This window comes from Cnephaeus nilssonii (genome assembly GCF_951640355.1).
Source record: "Cnephaeus nilssonii genome assembly, chromosome: 13".
NCBI classification, from domain to species: Eukaryota; Metazoa; Chordata; class Mammalia; order Chiroptera; family Vespertilionidae; genus Cnephaeus; species Cnephaeus nilssonii.
In genome coordinates, this window is record NC_137084.1 from 42,396,770 (window position 1) to 42,416,705 (window position 19,936).

The following is a 19,936-nucleotide window of genomic DNA, read 5'->3' on the forward strand; positions in this document are numbered from 1 at the left end:
GGTGGGGCTGCAAATTGGATGGGGCGGGGGTCTTAGAATCACCAGGACTGAGTGAACAGTGTGGGCCACACTGATGGAAACTTAGATATGGCTGCCCATCAGCTCAGCACAGAAACACTGACCCCTGCAAGCACCCCTGTCTGGAAGAAAGCCATCCCCGAGTTCCTGCCCTGATGCCAGACAGTCCAGTTCATCCCCGTATCCCCGTATGTCCCTGGATTCCCCCAAAGCCGCTGCCTGGCACTAGAGCTCAAAGGAATCAGGACCGTGTAAGTTCTTGTGTGGGCCCTTTAAGAGGAACACCTGGGACACCAGCAGCCTCGGTGTCACTCAGCCACAGTCCCTACTGGTTTATAGCCTGAAGTTATGAGGACTTCTCTTCCCAGCTCTGGAACCCTGCGCTGGGGGTCTGGTGTGGGGCTGGGACCCCTGCTTCTCATGGGAGGCCTTGGAAAGATCCCTGCCAATTAAAGAAACACCACACATGGGTGTCAGACCAGCCCGTTCCACGCCTCCGCCCCTCCTACCAGTCTCAGCGTGCCTTCTTCTTTACTAATCTAGTTGTAGGACTTCCGGTGGTTCTGAATGACAGTTGTTCTGTATTTTAATTGTAATTTTGATGTGGTTGTAGGAGGTGGCAAGTACCAGCATTTACCTATGCCACCATCTTCAAGGTTCTTCTTTAAGATCCAACTGTCAGACTTATTTTTCAGCTTCATCTCCTGCTCATTCCTCTAAAATGTCTTCTATCTCAGGAATACTTTTTCCAAACATGCCAGGTATTTTCCAGGCTCTGTGCCTTTACCCATGCTGGGACCTCTTCCAAAATGCCCTTTCTTCTAAACCTACTGAACTCTTATTCACCTTTATAATCTGGCTAAAAAAAAAAAAAAAAAAAAAAAAAAGAATCTGACTCAAATGCATTCTCCCTTCAGAAGCATTCCTTATTCCCCCAAACTCAGGAACAGTTGTTTTTCCTCTGTACGCTCCCATATTATTCCTCCACACTCTATTTCATTCCCCTGTGGGTCGAAGCTAGCTGCATACATGTTTCACTTGACTAACCTCCTGGAGAGAAGAAACCATCTTATTCACCTATCAGCTCCATTCCAGCACACTGCTTATACACAGTAGGCACTAAATAATCCCAACTGACTGAATGAGAGCTTCCATTCTCAACCTAATCTAATGAGGCAGCTAGTAAAGCCAAATTGTCAAACAGAACAATCCCTCTAATTTAAAGTCACATACCTAACATGAGTCACCAGCAGAAAATGTCATGGACCTGCCACTTTAAGGGGACTGGCAAGCTGACTGTGTTAACACAACCCTAATTAAGACTAAAGGGGACTAAGGCAAAGAAGAGAAATAGGGAGATTAAGAGGTGTGGATTCTACAGGCCACCTCTTCCTCTGCTTGGAGCTCCAATCTTCCAGCCTAGCAAGCTGTACAAGTAGCATATTCTCTCTTTGGGGTCACTGTAGGATCTAAGAATTGTAAAGCAAATGATCAGGCCATTTTGTCTATCCAGCAACTGGCTCTGCTCTAGGGCATTTAACTTCTAATTGTGGTTACATGGTTTTTTATTTTCTCTAAATGAATCCCACTGCATCAATCATTAAGAGAATCCCTTTAAAGAAAGGTTTAAAATTAACAACAGCAGGGAACAAAGTCTCTAAATCTTCTAAATTACAATATCCACAGTCCATTTTGATGAAATTTAGCCCACCTCTTTCAAACAATAGGTCCTATTCTATCTAATAAAGAGGGAATATGCTAATTGACCATCACTCCGTCACAAAGATGGCTGCACCCACAGCTGAGGCCAAGTTCCCTTAAGGAGCCTTAATGAGCAATCAGCAGGGACCTGAGGCTACGCCCTCCCCTGCCCCCGTGGGGCTTGACAGGGGAACTCAGGCCGTGCCTCCTGCCTTGGCACCAGGCCAGGGGACCTTAGGCCATGCCCCCCACCCAGGGGGGCTTGACGGGGACCTCAAGGTGCGCTTCCCGTACTGGTTCTGGGCTAGGGGACCTCAGGCTGCTCCCCCCGCCAGGTGGGGCTTGACAGGGGACTTTAGGCCGCGCCCCCCCGCCCCCTGGCACCAGGTCAGGGGACCTCAGGCCACACCCCCCGCCCCAGCACCAGGCCAGGGGACCTCAGGCCGCACCCCCCACCAGGTGGGGCTTGACAGGGGACTTTAGGCCGCGCCCCCCCTGGCACCAGGTCAGGGGACCTCAGGCCACACCCCCCGCCCCAGCACCGGGCCAGGGGACCTGAGGCTGCGCCCCCCTGCCTAGCAGGGCTTGACAGGGGGCCTCAGGCTGTGCTCCCCACCCAGCGGGGCTTGACGGGGGACCTCAAGGTGCACCCCCAGTGCTGGATAGGGGGAACTCAGGCCGCGCCCTCTACCCAGCGGGGTTTGACAGGGGACCTGAGGCTGCGCCCCCCTGCCAGTGGGGCTTGACAGGGACCTGAGGCTGTGCCCCCCTCCCGGTGCCGGGCCGGGGGACCTGAGGTCTAATGCGATTTTGAGGCGCATGTGGGTGGGTGGGGACTTGACTCTGGGTCCCCCTTTTAATGTGCACGAATTTCGTGCAATGGGCCACTAGTCAGAAAATAACTTCTCTCAGGACCAGCATGCCCTGTGACTCTTTTTCAGGAGAAAGTTTCTAGTGCCTACTTCTCATTAAATAGCTAGTTCATGTTTGTTCACTCAGCTGTGACTACAAGTACACAGTAGTCACTATAATTTAGATGCTAAAAAGGATTTCCACTCCTGCCCTAGTTTTGTTTTTTTGTTTGTTTTTGTTTTTTACTGGTTTTTAGAGAGGGAGAAGGGAGAAGGAGGAGAGGAAGAGAGATCGATGTATGAGAGAAACATCGATGGGTTACTTCTTGTACACACTCCCCTCCCCCTGTATGCGCCGCCACTGGGGAACAAACCTGCAACCTGGGCATGTGCCCTGACTGGGAATCAAACTAGCAACCTTTCAGTGCACAGGATGACGCTCCAACCAACTGACCCACACCAACCAAGACTGCCCCTAGTTTAATAGACAAGCAGCATAGAACAATAGATAATTCCCCATCAAACCTCATTAGACCTACCTGTTTCAGATCTTGAACTCTTAGTATCTAACTTTTCTGTATAAAAACAAGGAAAACAAGCCCTTAGAGCAGGTGTGGGGAACCTTGTTTCTGCCAAAGGCCACTTGGATATTTATAACATCATTCTAGGATATTTATAACAAAATTGTCAACTTAAAAATTAGCCTGCTATATTTGGTCAAACATTTAATTTACTCACTCCTAATGCCTTGGCAGGGGCAGACCAAATGATTTCACGGGCCTTATACGGCCCTCACGCCAGACATTCCCTACCCGTGCTATAGATGCTGAAAACTCTGATCCTCTTCCAAAGTTATTCCTGCTTTGGTAAAAACATGTGAACAGTCTGCTCTTGGATTTGCTTGGTCTTGATCCTGTATATGATGGGATTCAGCATAGGTGGAACTAGAATGTAGACATTAGCAAGCAAAATGCAGATATGAAGAGGAATGTAGCGTCCAAACTGCTGAGTAAGAATAGTGAAGATAGCAAGCCCATAAAAGAGGATGATGATGCACATATGGAACCCACATATTTTGAGAGCTTTCTGAGGAGCATCTTAGGAAGACAGCATGGAGAATCAGCACATGGGAAACAAAAATTAAAGGGCATCTAAAACCACTGTTTGCTATTATTACAAAAAGTCCATAACTGCCTTAGAGTAAGGAAGAGAATTATAAGTGATCACAGTAACTTAGAAGAATCTGAGACCAGGATGCCTAAAACCTTACTTTACCGACTAGCTATTAATTTTGCACTCGGATGTCGAGTGTAACTCGACACGGTTAGCATTAGAATAAAGGAATCGAGAAAAAAACAAGCGAGTGCAAAGGGTTAATGAGACCACCATTTCCAGTAACAGATTCCAGGCACTACAACCAGCCTAATTTAAATGCATCTGAGCCCTAGTTGGTTTGGCTCAGTGGATAGAGCATCAGCCTGCGGACTGAAGGGTCCCGGATTCGATTCCGGTCAGGAGCACATCCCAGGGTTGCGGACTTGGTCCCCAGTGGGGGGCTGTGAGAGAGGCAGCCAATCAATGATTCTCTCTCATCAACGACGTTTCTATCTCCCCCTCCCTTCCTCTCTGAAATAAATAAAAATATTTTTTTTAAAATAATAAAATAAGTGCATTTGAGGTACTTAGAAATTTTCAAGGTTACTTCTGAACCATAAATACATAATGTTTAAAGTATATTTATAAAATAATTCATCTCTTGTATTTAGGAAACTATTTGTTGTGTGCAAATTATTGTTAATGTTAACTCAGTAGAATTAAGCCAAAAGGCATGATTAGTAGTGGTCACAGTTTTTCAGTGTTATAAATAACACACACATTTTATTCCTTAAAATAAAATACATTCAATATAGCCGCTCTGGCCCTAGCCAGTTTGGCTCAGTGGACAGAGCATTGGCCTGCGGACCAAAGGGTCCCGGATTCGATTCCGGTCAAGGGCACGTACCTCAGTTGTAGGCTCCTCCCCGGCCCAGGACCTGATCGGGGCACGTGCAGGAGGCAACCAATCGATGTGTTTCTCTCACATCAATATTTTTCTCTGTCTTTCCCTCTCTCTTCCACTCTCTCTAAAAATCAATGGGGAAAAAAACATCCTCAGATAAGGATTACAAAAAACAAACAAAGATAAGCCCCTCTGCTTTGGTAGTCCCTCCCACCCCACCACACATGCCCACCCTTTTTTCAAACCTAAACTGCTGACTAAATCTATATTTAAAAGGCCTTTTTTAAAAAATATATATTTTATTGATTTTTTACAGAGAGGAAGGGAGAGGGATAGAGAGTTAGAAACATCGATGAGAGAGAAACATCAATCAGCTGCCTCCTGCACACCCCCCACTGGGGATGTGCCCGCAACCAAAGTACATGCCCCTGACCGGAATCGAACCTGGGACCCTTCAGTCAGCAGGCTGATGCTCTATCCACTGAGCCAAACTGGTTTTGGCATGTGGCCGTAACGTGGTAACAACCGGATGGGGAACCAGGTGAGTGGCAGAGGTGGCCGGAGCAAAGCAGCCCAGGTCCTGGTGCCTGGCAGCCGGGTGGGGTAGTGGGTGGATGGGCGGGGCTGCTCGATTTCATGTACTGGGCTTCTAGTAAATAAATAAATGAAGTGACATGATATATCATTTCCCCTATAACAGATTGGAGCTACCAAACCATCTGCTTCAGCCATGCCACCTGGAAGTAATCCTGATAGAATCTGGCATGCTGATGAGCAGTGGCTGCTGCAGCCTAAGAACTTGTGACTGGGAGTCTTCTGGAGATGGGCCTTCAATGGCTCCACAATTACAATGTCCTACAGCAGCAACAGGTTCCAAACCTTTCTTGGCCCTCAACACATTTGTGATTTGGAAGGACTATCAGGATAAAGGCTAATTTTCTCTACTGTTTAATTACCTTGACCTAGAAGCAAGCACATACACAGTGAGTATAACCGAAGTGACACTTTTCAAAACAAATATTTCCAATATTATTAAATCAAATGAAAACTGTAATCAAAACAGTCTCTTTAGGAAGTTATTTACTTATTTTAACAATATTACCATTGCTAGAAATATTTACGAAACACTCCTTTGGCAACTGCCTTTAAAACCTACTCCATGTGGCCGAAACCGGTTTGGCTCAGTGGACAGAGCGTCAGCCTGCGGACTGAAAGGTCCCAGGTTCGATTCCGGTCAAGGGCATGTACTTTGGTTGCAGGCACATCCCTGGTAGGGGGTGTGCAAAAGGCAGCTGGTCGATGTTTCTCTCTCATCGATGTTTCTACCTCTCTATCCCTCTCCTTTCCTCTCTGTAAAAAATCAATAAAATATATTTTTTTTAAAAAAACCTACTCCATGTGATGCCCTAACCGGTTTGGCTCAGTGGATAGAGCGTCGGCCTGCGGACTCAAGGGTCCCAGGTTCGATTCCCGTCAAGGGCATGTACCTTGGTTGCGGGCACATCCCCAGTAGGGAGGTGTGCAGGAGGCAGCTGATCAATGTTTCTCTCTCATCGATGTTTCTAACCCTCTATCCCTCTCCCTTCCTCTCTGTAAAAAATCAATAAAATATATTTTTTTAAAAAACCTACTCCATGTGAGACAGACACAAAAAGTGTCACACCCCATTCACCAAAAGAGTTATTGCCTTGCTTGACTCTCACAGTATCTTCTGGCTGTTTATAAAAATTAAATCCACCAAGCAAGAGTGAAGATTTGTTACTTTTGAGGATATTAAAAAAAAAATAGCTTAGAAGCCAAAAATGTTCTGAGCACTGACAGCATCACCAGAATAAATGTAAAGGTTGAAAACACAATTACTTTGAGGGGGCCACACTTACAAATACTGTAACTGTTCCACAATTACAATGAAAGGGACAAGATATGTGCAATATATCCCATGTGTTAAAAGTAAACTATTTTATTACTTTACAATCACACATTATATAATCATAAAATTTGGCTGGAAGAAATCTTCTAGATCATATAATCCAAACTGTTCATTTTTACATATGAGAAAACTCTAGTTTTCCACCGAGGTTAGGCAATTTGTTTCTGGTCACACAGTTGATTAATAACAGTCAGAACTAGAAATCCAGTCACCCTGACTCTCACCATAACCTACAACATATCCCAATCCATACACCTCCCCCCTTCTCTGTTCCTCACTGCTTTCTTTCAAAGGGAAAGGAGATCACTGGGGGCACTAAAACATACCAAGAATGGTTCTGAAACCCAGCAGCTGAGAAACAATGGTTTATGACCAGGATCTCTATGCAGTCGCCCTTAGGGGTATAAACCATTGTTTAGTTCACAAGAGTTCTGGGTACTCTATCTCAGACTAGGGATCTGTGAAACCTTTGGACACTACCCCCACAGCTAGGAGAATATGTTTATTAAACCTCTTGCCTACCTCTCTGCAGTAACCCATTTGCCTCAAGTAACTGAAAGGTTGCTATGAAGAATCCAGAACAGAGCAGGGGGAGTATGTAGTAGAGCTCCAGTTCTAGAAAAAGCTGACCTATGAAAAAGCAGAGGGCAGGAACCATCTTGACTTACCTCCTAGTGGAGCTTCCTCAGGCTCGGAAGAAAGTGATCTCTGGCAGTCTGGCTTAGAATTAGCCTTTACCCAGGGAAGGGGCAAAGGGACAGGAAGACTTGTTCATTCCCCCATTCCACCCACTGTTGGTCAGCTCAGTCTCACATTATCCCAGGCAGCCCCAGCGTTCTGCAGCTCAGACAGCAACCGGAAGGGAAGCCACACAGCCCAGGTCAATGGGGTGAGTCAGTGGCAAAGCAGGAAGAGTCACTGGGGCAGAAATTCTGGCCTCCTCTGGCAAGATTGACAAACCACACCCACCCCTGGTCAACACTTAGAAGGCCCTGCCCTATCAGAATTCTGGTTTATGAAGCAGGAAAGGTCCTTCTTCAGGAGACTCCATACCATCCTCATTTCTAGGGTGTTTCTCCTAACAAAAACCTGCCATGGTTTTCTTCTGCCTAAAGCATCACATCTAAATTCTTTGGCTTAATTTTCCAAGTCCTCCATTACATGGCCTCAAGTCATTTATTCAACCTTATTTCCCACTATTTCAATGTATGCTCTGAACTAATCAAGCCAGTCTTCCCACTTCTCTTGGCATGAGCCAAGCTCTTTCTCATTTCCATGCCTTCAGTTAGCCAGCAGTGTTAAATTCAAACACCTTCAGGACTTAGGCAGGTAACAGAAATAAATGCTCCAATGAAGCATATGGCAGAACAACAGTGCTGCCCCCACCTAAAGGAATTTAAATATTTTAATTCAAATACATATGTAATATTTCACTGTGAGCATTGCAATCACATTTTAAGTAGTTATCAATATTCTTTCTAGCTTTCAAGTGAGGAAACTTCCCCAAGGTTAGACAGCTGGCATTTTGCTGGGAATTCTCTAGGCCTGTCTGAAGCAAGAGCTCTAAACTATTAGGCTTCCAAATAATACAAACACTATGGCAAATACAGAGCTTTAAACTCTGAAGAAGAAAGTCAGTTTTCATGATATACAACCCTAAAAGTGGGATGGGAAGCCCAAAGACTGGCTTATCTAACAATATTGCAACGACCTCAAATTCTGTCTACCTGCCTGCCAAAGTCATCCCTAGTTACTCCAGGTCCTATTGAGTTCCCTCTTCTCTCAATTCCCATAAGGCTTACAGATTAGACAACACAATCGAATGCTAAATTATACACTGTCATGCAAAACTGAATACTGATTCCATTGTGTTTCCTAGCTTCACTAGGCAAACTACTGTATTAATCTAATTAGCTCTACCAAAAATGTTTAGCCTGAATCTAATCAAGAAGAAACAATCATATAAACCCAAATTAAGAGACATTCTGCAAAAAACTAACCTGAACTCTTCAAGAATGTCAATGCGATGATAGACAAAAAGGTATTTAAGAGTAAGAGATTAAAGAACTGTTCAACATTAAAGGAGACTAGGGGCATGACAAAATCTTGACAACTGATCCTTCAATTAAAACTGAATTGGGATCTAGCTGGTTTGGCCCAGTGGATAGAGTGTCAGCCTGTGGGCAACTAGGTCCCGGGTTCGATTCCAGTCAAGGGCATATGCCCGGGTTGCGGGCTCGATCCCCAGTAGGGGGCATGCAGAAGGCAGCCGATCAATGATTCTCTCTCATCATTGATGTTTCTATCTCTCTCTCCCTCTCCCAAATCAATAAAAATATTTTTTAAAAAAATATTTTTTTAAAAGCTGAATTGGAAAAAAAAATCTATAAAAGACATCATTGGGAAAACTTGAGAAATCTAATCAATTATTATATACTGGGTGTATTGAATCAATATTAAATTTCCTTGAGTGCTAATTGCATTTTGGTTATATAGAAGATACTTTGGTTTTTAGGAAATAGTTACTGAGATGTTTAGGACGAAGTAACATGATATTCACATCTAACAGACAAAAGGTTCATAAAATGAAGGATATAGAGCAAATTTGGCAAAATGTTAACAATTGGTGAATCTAGGTGAAGAGTATGTATGTTACATTATTTTTGTAAACTATCAGTATGTTTAAACATATATGAGTATATAAATATTTGCATGTTATTCCTATAAAGTCTCTGTAGTTTTGAACAGCTGGTGAGGAGAGAAGTCCTGTACTACATATTCAGCTCTGTGAGAGACATAATAGGCACTCATTACATAGTTGCTCACTGTCTAAGGAAACTGGGCTTTGGAAGTCAGCAACTGGACAAAGTCCACTTTGCAACAGCTGATCAGGGGTGCAGTGGCAAACTCTTAGGAAACAAGAGGTTCCCCCAAACTTACATTGTCACACCACGGGAAAGATAGAAAAGAAGGCAATCAAAGCTATTATTACCTCACCTCATCACTGAGGTCACTTGACAAATGAACACTTACAGGTCAGAAAGCAATTGCTACCCACACAAAGGACTAAGAGCTGGGATCACAAAAACCTGACAGCCTGTAAAACAAGTGTCTCTGGCCAGTCACAGGAAAGTACCCAACTGGTCAAATAAATATGCCTGAAACATATGCAGTCTTGACTCCTCACCAGATAAACCAGTCCTCAGCTGCAAGAGGCAGAAGAAATCTACAAGGCTAAACCAATGGCATTTCCTGCCCTGGCTTCAAAGACATTGGCCCTGAAATAGGACAGAAAGGGCAGCTGCCACAGCTACCAACAGAGGTCTCAACCCAGGAGCATGCCATGCAATATGCCCTCTCTCCCTTCTACAATCAGATCATTTTACTTCAACTAAGGGGTCCCTTATTAGGATGAATGACTACCCAATGGCCAACCCTTAACCTTGACTCTCTCCTTCCCTCACTGACAGCCTAGATACTGCCCTTGCCAGGTAAGTACCCCCCCTAATTTAGCAGAAGGAATAGTCAAAACTATTTCCCTCAAACCTTCATTAACTGGACTAAGAGCTATAGAAGGATTACATCGAGCTTGCTTCTAAAACCTACCATGTTCAGTATTTTTTACCAAAGACAGAATGAAAACATGTAAGGCCTGATTGCTGGGCTTTGGAATTCTAAACTGTTTAGAATTCCAAAAAATAAAATGTTTTTAGATTTGATCTGGCAAAAAGATCTTAACAGGTTTGGTAATACCAAAATAACAAGATACAACTTAACAGGATTAAATATAAATCCCTGCATTTCTAAAAGAAGAAATCAACCAAACTAACACAGGATGGTGGGTACCTGGTACAGCAGGTCATATTAAACCAAAAGGTTGTCTTAGGGGGGAAAAAGGCTGCCTATAATGGGAAGTAGAGGAGAGGCTGTTACTATATATACTCTCAATGAACCATGAATCTGACAGAGCTCCCCAAGACATCAATGCTTGTTTTGCTACTCAAGGCTCAAATCGAGTGAGCAACTGTGTGTGACCACCTTTGAAAGGCAAAGTCAGAGTACATGCAGGGGAAGAATGACAATCTTGGTGAAGGGTCTGAAAGTCATACTGTGGCAAATGTGAGGGAAGAACTCCACATGTCACACCAGGGAAAACATGAAAATCTTTTTTCAAATACAGGCATGCTTATCACACAAATGAAGAGAAAAACTTTGTGTCCTCCTCCAAGAAGGCAAAACTAGAACTAGTGAGTGGAAGCTATAGGAAGACAGATTTTGGTTTGACATAGGTAAAAACTTTCAGGATAATAAAGACCTTAAGAATGTGGGTTATGTAACTCAGAATTCTTGGACTAAAACACCAACTCCACCACTTTACAAACTGTATGTGGCTTTGGGTAGATTGCTACATTTCCTTGCCTATTAAAGGGAATAGTAATAATAGTACTTACCTCATAGAGCTTTGGGAAGCAGTTCATGTAAAATGCTTAGAACAGTGCCTGACTCACAATATATGATGGGGGGAAAAGTTAGCTACTGCTATTACTAACTGTTGTATAAGGAACCAGATAACCCAAAAATCTTCCTACTAAATATGGCTGCAAATATAATAATTCTTAGAAAATATAATAAACATCCTTTTAGACTGTGCCATTGAGTTCTTCTCTCTCAGGTTGACACCCTGTTATGCTCTGCTCTGTGATACTAGAGTTTGGACTCCACCAATTCCACTTCACCTTTGCCAGCTGGGGCTCCTGGTTAGGTTCTGTAAATAGGGGGGTGCTAAAGGGAAAATGGAAGGCAGGAGGAAGCTACAAAGGACTTCTTCCTGTGGCTTGCTGTTTCTAAACTCCCAGAACCAGCTTCATTGTGCCCCTTCAGAGGCACCAATACCAGTTGGACAGGGCTCAACCAAACCTGGCTCCTCCAGGCCCCTCCTGTGAGCTCCCTGAGATGCCAGCAGCACCAGGCAACACCCTCTCCTCAGAGAATCAGGGTGCAGTTAACACCAGATCCCTCCAGACTTCTAGGTTCTGATAACCCCAACCTTTTTTCTCCCTTTGTTTTTCAGTCCTAATAGGTAACTGCTTAATGCAGTTATTATATCAAAGTTAGTTTAAGATTCCCTTTTGGCTTTTGCAACCTCCTATAAGAGTTTAAACTAATAGAATGAACTTGACTGAGTTCATTCTATTAAAATAGCTACATGTGTGCCCTTCCAGTGTGGCACAGGGGTGAGCGTCGACCCGGGAACCAAGAGATCACAGTTAGATTCCCAGTCGGAGCACATGCCTGGGTTACAGGTTTGGTCCCGGGTGGGGGGCGTGCAGGAAGCAGGCAATCAATGATGTTTCTCTCTCATCAATGTTTCTATCTCTCTATCCCTCTCCCTTCCTTTCTCTCTAAAAATCGTATATAATAAAAGGCTGATATGCAAATTGTCCCCTCGGGAGTTTGACCACTCGCTATGATGTGCGCTGACCACCAGGGGGCAGCGCAGAAGGAAGGCCCCAATCGGCCCTGATTGCCAGCCAGGCCTAGTGACCCTACCCATACATAAATTTTGTGCACCGGGCCTCCAGTCAATAATAATTTTTAAAATTTCATAAAATAGCTACAAGTGGTTTCTGTTTTCTTATTGGATCCTAACTGATATATAAATTGAATCACAAGAAAGTAAGGGAAATCCCAGGAACCAGAAACAAAGAAGCTGGAAACTATTAATGAGCTGACAGCATAACTTTCATAGCAGTATAAGGTATTTATGAACTGCTCATAGTCCAGGAGACAGCTCTTGAGTCCTCAAAAAGCAACTGAGATCCCTGAATAAAGGTTGATACGTACAGTAAAAAGAAAGACTAGGGGGTCCAGCCGGCATGGCTCAGTGGTTGAGCGTCCACCTATGAGCCAGGAGGTCACAGTTTAATTCCCGGTCAGGACACATGCCCAGGTTTCAGGCTCGATCCCAATTGGGGGCATGCAGAAGGCAGCCAACCAATGATTCTCTCTCATCATCGATGTTTCTATCTCTCTCCCTTCCTCTCTGAAATCAATAAAAACAAACAAACAAACATGTATTTTAAAAAATATAGACGAGGGAAAATATCTCTCCACAGGGAAATAAAGATTCTTGCCTTGGTTACCTAGCAAAGTGGGAGAAAAAAAATCTAGGAATTCAAAACCATAGGTGTGTACATGAGATGGATTTTAAGTTAAAATTTATACTAAGCTTGAGCCCTAGAAATTTACAGGTAAGAAAAAAATTACACACATTTTGGTCCCAGACTGCCAGTAGCCTTGAGTGCCCAACAGAAGCACACACAAAGTTGCTCCAGAAGATATACAAATGGCCAATAATATAGGAAAGATGTTTAACATAATCAGTCATCAGGAAAATGCAAATTAGAACAATGAGAAACTACTACACCTCCATGAAAATGGCTCAAACTATAAAGACTGACAAAAGTGTGTTGGTAAGAATATGAAGCAACTGGAACTCTCATACTGCTATGGGAACATAAAATGGTACAACCACTTTGGAAAACTGGTAATTTCTTTAAAAGCTGGACATTCATCTGCAATATTACCCAGACATCATCATCATACCTAATAAAATGGTAATATGCAAATTACCATCACTCCGCTACGCCTACGATTGGGCCGGCTGGAGGCGCGGGGGGCGGGACTCAGGGTGGCCGATTGGGAGGCTGCTGGCACCAGTTTTCCGCCAGCAGCAGTTTTCCTCTGGCCACCCGCCCGATCGGATCGGAGTTCCTCTCGGGGTGGCCGATCGTGCTGGCGGGAAGCGCTCTGATCAGCGGGTGGCCAGAGGAAAACTGCTGCTGGCGGATAACTGGTGCCAGGAGCCAGGTGAAGGAAAAGTCTATTGCATGAAACTTCGTGCAACGGGCTCCTAGTTCAATATGAAAAGACAGGAAAATATATATCTACTCAAAAATTTGTACATGGATACTCACAGCAACTTTATTCACAACAGCAAAAAAATGAAAAACAACCCAAAAGTTCATCAACAGTGAACAATAAATAATATTGTATGATATAGCCATACAACAGACTACTGCTTAGCAATAGAAGATAAATTACTGTTATATGCAACTAAATGGATAAATCTCCAACGCATTATAGTACATAAAAGAAACTAGATTCAAGAGTACATACTGTATGAAAAGAAAAAGATACAAAACTGTATGATTTGACTTATATAAAATTCTAGAACATGCAAATTAATCTAGAGTGGTTCCTAGGGCTTAGGTGAGGAAAAGGTGTACTGTAAAGAGGTATGAAGAAACTTTTCGGAGTGATGAAGATGCTCTATATCTTTTCTTTTACTTTCGATTTTTTTTATTATGGTAAAACACACATAACAAATTTACCATATTAATATTTTTAATTAATTTGGGGGAGGGGAGGGAGAGGAGGAGGGATTTGTTGTTCCACTTACTTATGCTTCATTGATTGTCTCTTGTATGTGCCCTGACCATGAATGGAACCCTAAACCTTGGCATATCAGGATGACATTCTAACCAACTGAGCTACCAGGCCAGGTCTACCATATTAATATTTTTATTTTATTTTATTTTTTAATTTTTTTATTGTTTAAAGTATTACATATAGTAATGCATATATCTCCTTTGTTTTTCCCCATTGACCTTCCCCCAGCCTCCCCTACCCCCTATCGTATGCCCTCATCCCACCCCCCCATATTAATATTTTTTAAGTGCACAGTTCAGTGGTATTAAATACCTTCATAATATTGTACAACCATCCCCACCATCCATCTCTATTAATCTTTTCATCTTGTAAAACTGAAATTGTATACCCATTAAACAATAATTCCTCATTCTCCACTCTCCCAGTCCCTGGAAAACACCATTCTATTTTCTATTTCTGTAATTTTTTACTACTCTGAGTAACTCTTATAAGTGGAATTATTCATTTGTACTTTTATGACTGACTTATATCACTTAACATAATGTCTTCAAGGTTCATCCATCTTACAGCGTATGTCAGAATTTCTTTCCTTTTTTAAAGTTAAACATTCCACTGTATATATATATATATAGCACATTTTGCTTATCTATTCATCAACTGATGGGCACAAGTTGCTTTATTGTTTTAGTTACTATAAGTAATGTTGATATGAACACAGGTATACAAATATCTCTTTGAGACTCTGCTTTCAGCTTTGAGAGGGGTATATACCTAGAAGTGGAATTGTGGGATCACATAGTAAATCTAGTTTTAGTTTTTTTGAGGAACCACCATACTGTTTGTTGTCACAGTGGCTATTCCATTTTACATTCCACTAACAGTGCACAAAGGTTCCAATTTCTCCACATCCTAGTAACCATCATAACGGGTGTGAGATAGATCTCACTGTAGTTTTGTTTGTTTCTTAATCCTCACCAGAAGATACTTTTCCATTAATTTTTGAGAGAAAGTGAAAGGAAGGGAGGGGAGAGGAGAGAGAGAAAATCAATGTGAGAGAGACACATGGATTGGTTGCCTTCTGCACACACCCTGACAGGGGCCAAGGATTGAACCTGCAACCGAGATACATGTCCTTGACTGGAACTCAAACCCGCGACCCTTTGGTGCACAAGCTAACGCTCTAACCACTGAGCAACTGGCCAAGGCTCATTGTCGTTTTTAATTCATAATTCTCTAATGATTAGTGATATTGAGAATCTTTTCATATGCTTATTGGCCATCTGTGTCTTTCTTGAAGAAATGTCTATTAATGTCCCTTGCCATTTTTGAATTAGGTATACAAATATAATAGGCTAATTTTTAAGTTGATAATTTTGTTTGGCTTTTTATTGTTTAGTTTTAGAACTTCTCTATATATTCTGGATATTAATCCCTTATCAGATATATGATTTGCAAATATTTTCCTCCCATTCTATAGGTTGCCTTTTTATCATGTTGAGTGTCTTTTGCTGCACAATTTTTAAAATTTTTTCCATAAAGTCCAGTGTGTCTGTTATTTCCTTTGCGGTCTCTGCCTTTGATGTTATATCCAAAATGTCATTACTAAATCCAATGTTATGAAGCTTCTGTCATATGTTTTAAGAGTTTCATAGTGCCCTGACCGGTTTGGCTCAGTGGATAGAGCGTCGGCCTGCGGACTGAAGGGTCCCAGGTTCGATTCTGGTCAAGGGCATATACCTTGGTTGCGGGCATATCCCCAGTGGGGGAGTGTGCAGGAGGCAGCTGGTCGATGTTTCTCTCTCATCGATGTTTCTAACTCTCTATCCCTCTCCCTTCCTCTCTGTAAAAAATCAATAAAATATATTTTTTAAAAAATACTCTGATGAGGATTTTATTTTTTTTTTATTTATTTTTTTAATATATTTTATTGATTTTTTACAAAGAGGAAGGGAGAGGGATAGAGAGCTAGAAACATCGATGATAGAGGAACATCGACCAGCTGCCTCCTGCACACCCCCCACCGGGGATGTGCCCGCAACCGATGTACATGCCCTTGACCGGAATCGAACCTGGGACCTTTCAGTCCGCAGACCGACGCTCTATCCACTGAGCCAAACCGGTTTCGGCTCTGATGAGGATTTTAAAAAAAAAATTCAAAAAACAAATTAAATCTAGCTGAAGAGTAAATCAGCATGCAAAGATAAAGGAAATTACCCAGAAGGTTACAGAAACATAGAGATGAAAATTATGAAAGAGTAAGAGATGTGGAGGACAGAATAAGGAGGTTTAATGTAAGTTAAATATGAGAGGCACTATTTAAAGAGATGATGATGGGGAATTTTTACAAAACTAATAAAAGATATGAAATCTCAGGTTGAAGAGTCACTATAAACTTCCAGTAGGATAAAATTAAATCCACACCCTGTAATGAAACCATAGAAGACAAATGAAAAAAAAAAATCTTAAAAACAATCAGAAAGAAAGGCAAGTTACCTACAAGGAATAGTTAAATTGTCAGCATAGTTTTCAAGAGTAATAAAAAACCAGAATTTCAGTGAAATAAGATTTTCAAAGTGCTGAGAGAAAATAATTAGAAACCTAATACCCAGATAAACTATCAATCAAGACTGAAGAGTAAGGTATTTTCCAACAATGAGTGCTTACCACTAACAGACCCTCTTGAAAGAAAACACCTGAAGGTCGTATCTGTCTATTTGACACAAAAGAAATAAATAACTTGCAAGAAAGAGTGGTGAGCCCTAGCTGGTTTGGCTCAGCTGGATAGAGCGTCAGCCTTCGGCTAAGGAGTACCAGGTTCGATTCCAGTCAGGGCACGTGCCTGGGTTGTGGGCTCCATCCCCAGCAGAGGGCGTGCAGGAGACAGCCAACCAATGATTCTCTCTCATCATTGATGTTTCTCTCTCTCTCTTCCTCTCTGAAATCATTAAAAATATATTTTAAAAAAACAACTTATCATAAAAAATAAAAAGAGTGGTGAAAAAAAGGAATAAATGTAGCCCTGCCAGTGTGGCTCAGTTGGTTGAGCATCATCCCATGCACCAAAAGGTTTGATTCCGGTTAAGGGCACAGGCCCTGGGTTGAAGACTCCATCCCCAGTAGGAGGCGTGCAGGAGGCAGCCAATTGATGTATGTCTCATCAATGTTTCTATCTCTCTCTCCCTCTTTCTCTAAAAAAAATAAATAATAAATAAAAAATCAATAAAAACATTTAAGCCTTCCGGACCTGGTGGAGCAGAAGGCGTCATCATGCGAGTCGACATCCGCCACAACAAAGACCGAAAGGTTGCGCGCAAGGAGCCCAAGAGCCAGGACATCTACCTAAGGCTGTGGGTCAAGCTATACAGGTTTCTGGCCAGAAGAACCAACTCCATTTTCAATCAAGTGGTGAAGAGGTTGTTCATGAGTCGCACCAACTGTCCCTTCCCCGAATGATCCGCAAGATGACGCTTCCTGGCCGGGAGGGCAAAACCGCCGTGGTTGTAGGGACTATAACTGATGACGTGAGAATCCAGGAGGTGCCCAAACTGAAGGTGTGTGCCCTTCGTGTGAGCAGCCGTGCCCGGAGCCGCATCCTCAAGGCTGGGGGCAAGATTCTCACCTTCGACCAGCTGGCCCTGGACTCCCCCAAGGGCTGTGGCACTGTCTTGCTTTCTGGTCCTCGCAAGGGCCGCGAGGTGTACAGGCATTTCGGCAAAGCCCCAGGAACCCCCCACAGCCACACGAAACCCCACGTGCGATCCATGGGCCGGTTGTTCCAGCGTGCAAGAGGCCACTGGGCCACCCGCGGCTACAAAAACTAACGCTAAATCCTATATTATTTAAAAGGTTTTGGATGCTGAAAAAAACAACAAAAACATTTAAAAAATAAAACCAGAAAAGAAGAAAAAAAGAGTAAATCTATACAGGTAAAATGAATCACTGACAGCACTAAACAATAATTATTACTAATTAGAATTGTTCAACATTGATGTTGACTGCCTTCGGGAGTAGTCTCATTTATGGAAGTGCTTATTTTTAATATAGATAATACCTTTTAATATTTTTAGTGTACAGTAAGTAAGAGGCTGAAATAAATGACCCCCAACATACCTACTGACCACAGGGTTTTATCAATTAGACACAAAACATTCCCTCAGCAGCTCTATTTGGCCATCTGAGGCAAGGCTTTGTCCCTATCCTAACAGTTCTAGAACCCCAGTCTTACTTCTTAGGCATTCTTCCCACTCCCATACTCCATAAATAAATAAAAACAAAAAAACATTCTAAATAGAAATGTTTCTTATGTGAGCTTTGGGACAATATCTTTTAGTTTGGGGGGAGTGGAGCTTTTGGCTTTAGATTAAGATTCACCATTTGCTTCAACTTGGGCCTCCTAAGTAATTTCCTCGGAAATAAATACCACGCTGGAACAGAAAAAGAGGGAACATACACTCATCCCTGCTGACTGAAAGCTACTTGATGTGATCTGAACATTCCCTCCAGATTCCCATATATTCACCACAGTACAGATCTCCACAAGATAGAGAGCCCCAATTCCCTCGCCATCGAAGGTTTCTGCCCACACACACAGTAACACATTTGAAAATCCATAACTTTGGCAATACAAGACTAGGCAACAGACACCAGAGAGTAAAGCATGCATTAAAGCATGTCAGTATTATAACATTTTCAGAAAGCAGTTCCATTCCAGGCAAGAGGATAGCATAATACAGAGGTCCAAACGCCACTGAATGAAGATGGGAAAGCCAGGCTCCTATCCCCTTTCGGCCCAAAAGAGCTCCTTCATTTCAAAGTAAGTAGTGACCATGCCAACGTTTCGTACCGCATAGGCATGAGGATACAAGGACAAAAGACACGACCTAGAAGGGCACCATGCAGACACTCTTAGAACACCAGATGAACACTGCTACCTCGGGGGTAAGGAAGAGAGAGCGCCCAGAAGGCTCTTTCCCACCTACAACCTTCACACAGTCACTTCACAGTCACGAATTTGTACTCTCCAACATGCTTCCACGAAACACCGTACCTGCCTTGACCCTTAAAACAACACCAGGAAGCAGGAAATGCAGGTAAGTTCGCTGTTTACATATATGAAAAGTGAGGCTTAAAATAAAGTGGCTCGTCCAAGACAACCTGCACCCCCACACAGCCTCCATCCTCCCCTCCCGCCCTCATTTAGGCCCAGCCCCCCCAAAACCCCAGTACAGCTCACCACGCACTAGCTAGGTAACCCTGGCCGAGTTAAACCTCAGATTTCCCCGTCTGTAATAAACTACAAGGTTGTTAGGAATATTTTTTAAATGACCCATATAAAGGGTGTGGCGCAGTGTCTGGCACGCAGTTGGTGCTCAGAAATGTTTATCCCTACTATTACTAACAACAATAGGCAAAGACTTTCCATTACAAGACCCCCTCGTCGCAAGCATTTCAGAAACCTGCATTTCCCACCCCCACCTTCACCCACAGGCTCACCCGCAGACAGAATTTTACAGACACGCCCCCAAACAGGCCGCCCGGCACCTCCCCCTCCGACATACCCCTCTCCTCACAAACCTTACCCCGGATGGATTCTCCTCGGCCAGACTCCGTTACGAAAGAGGCCTTCTGCTCGCACCCGCCTCTCCAGCAACCCCTCTAGACCTGGGCATTCCTGTGGGCCCCGAGGCTGAACGCCAGCCGCGGCCCGCGCCGGTTACCCGGCCGCGCGATCCCGCCGGCCTCCGCTTCCTCCGGATCGAGTTCGACGCGGGCTCGCGCCAGCCCTGTGAGCGCACAGTTAGTTTAAACGATGGCCCGCCCCCTCGCACGGAGCTCTGATAGGCTCCCGCGGGCTGGGGTGCTCGCAAGGGCACGCTGGAGGACCCGGGAAAAGGAAGTGTGAGGGCCGCTGGGAAAAAAGAAGGGGTGTACCGGCCCCGGCCCCGACTGGAGGGCAAAGACTACAAATCCCAACACATTCGCGGC

General features: G+C 43.5%; 1 protein-coding gene and 1 pseudogene across 5 annotated transcripts in view; one reads left to right on the plus strand and one right to left on the minus strand.

The window, feature by feature from the left end:
- NUMA1 (nuclear mitotic apparatus protein 1) overlaps positions 1 to 19,791 on the minus strand; it is an 84,584-nt gene extending 64,793 nt beyond the window's left edge. For 2 of the 4 annotated variants that reach the window (XM_079789337.1, XM_079789333.1), the window contains exon 1: positions 19,531 to 19,790. The gene's annotated coding sequence lies outside the window, so the exon portion shown is untranslated. Of the gene's footprint in view, positions 1 to 7,167; positions 7,660 to 19,530 lie in introns of those variants that run through there. The other 2 variants (XM_079789338.1, XM_079789335.1) reach the window with 2 other exon arrangements.
- Positions 16,085 to 18,176, plus strand: LOC307108720 (large ribosomal subunit protein eL18-like; annotated as a pseudogene). Its single transcript has one exon. The product of its transcript is annotated as a large ribosomal subunit protein eL18-like (transcript).
- Positions 19,792 to 19,936: the final 145 nt, after the last annotated feature.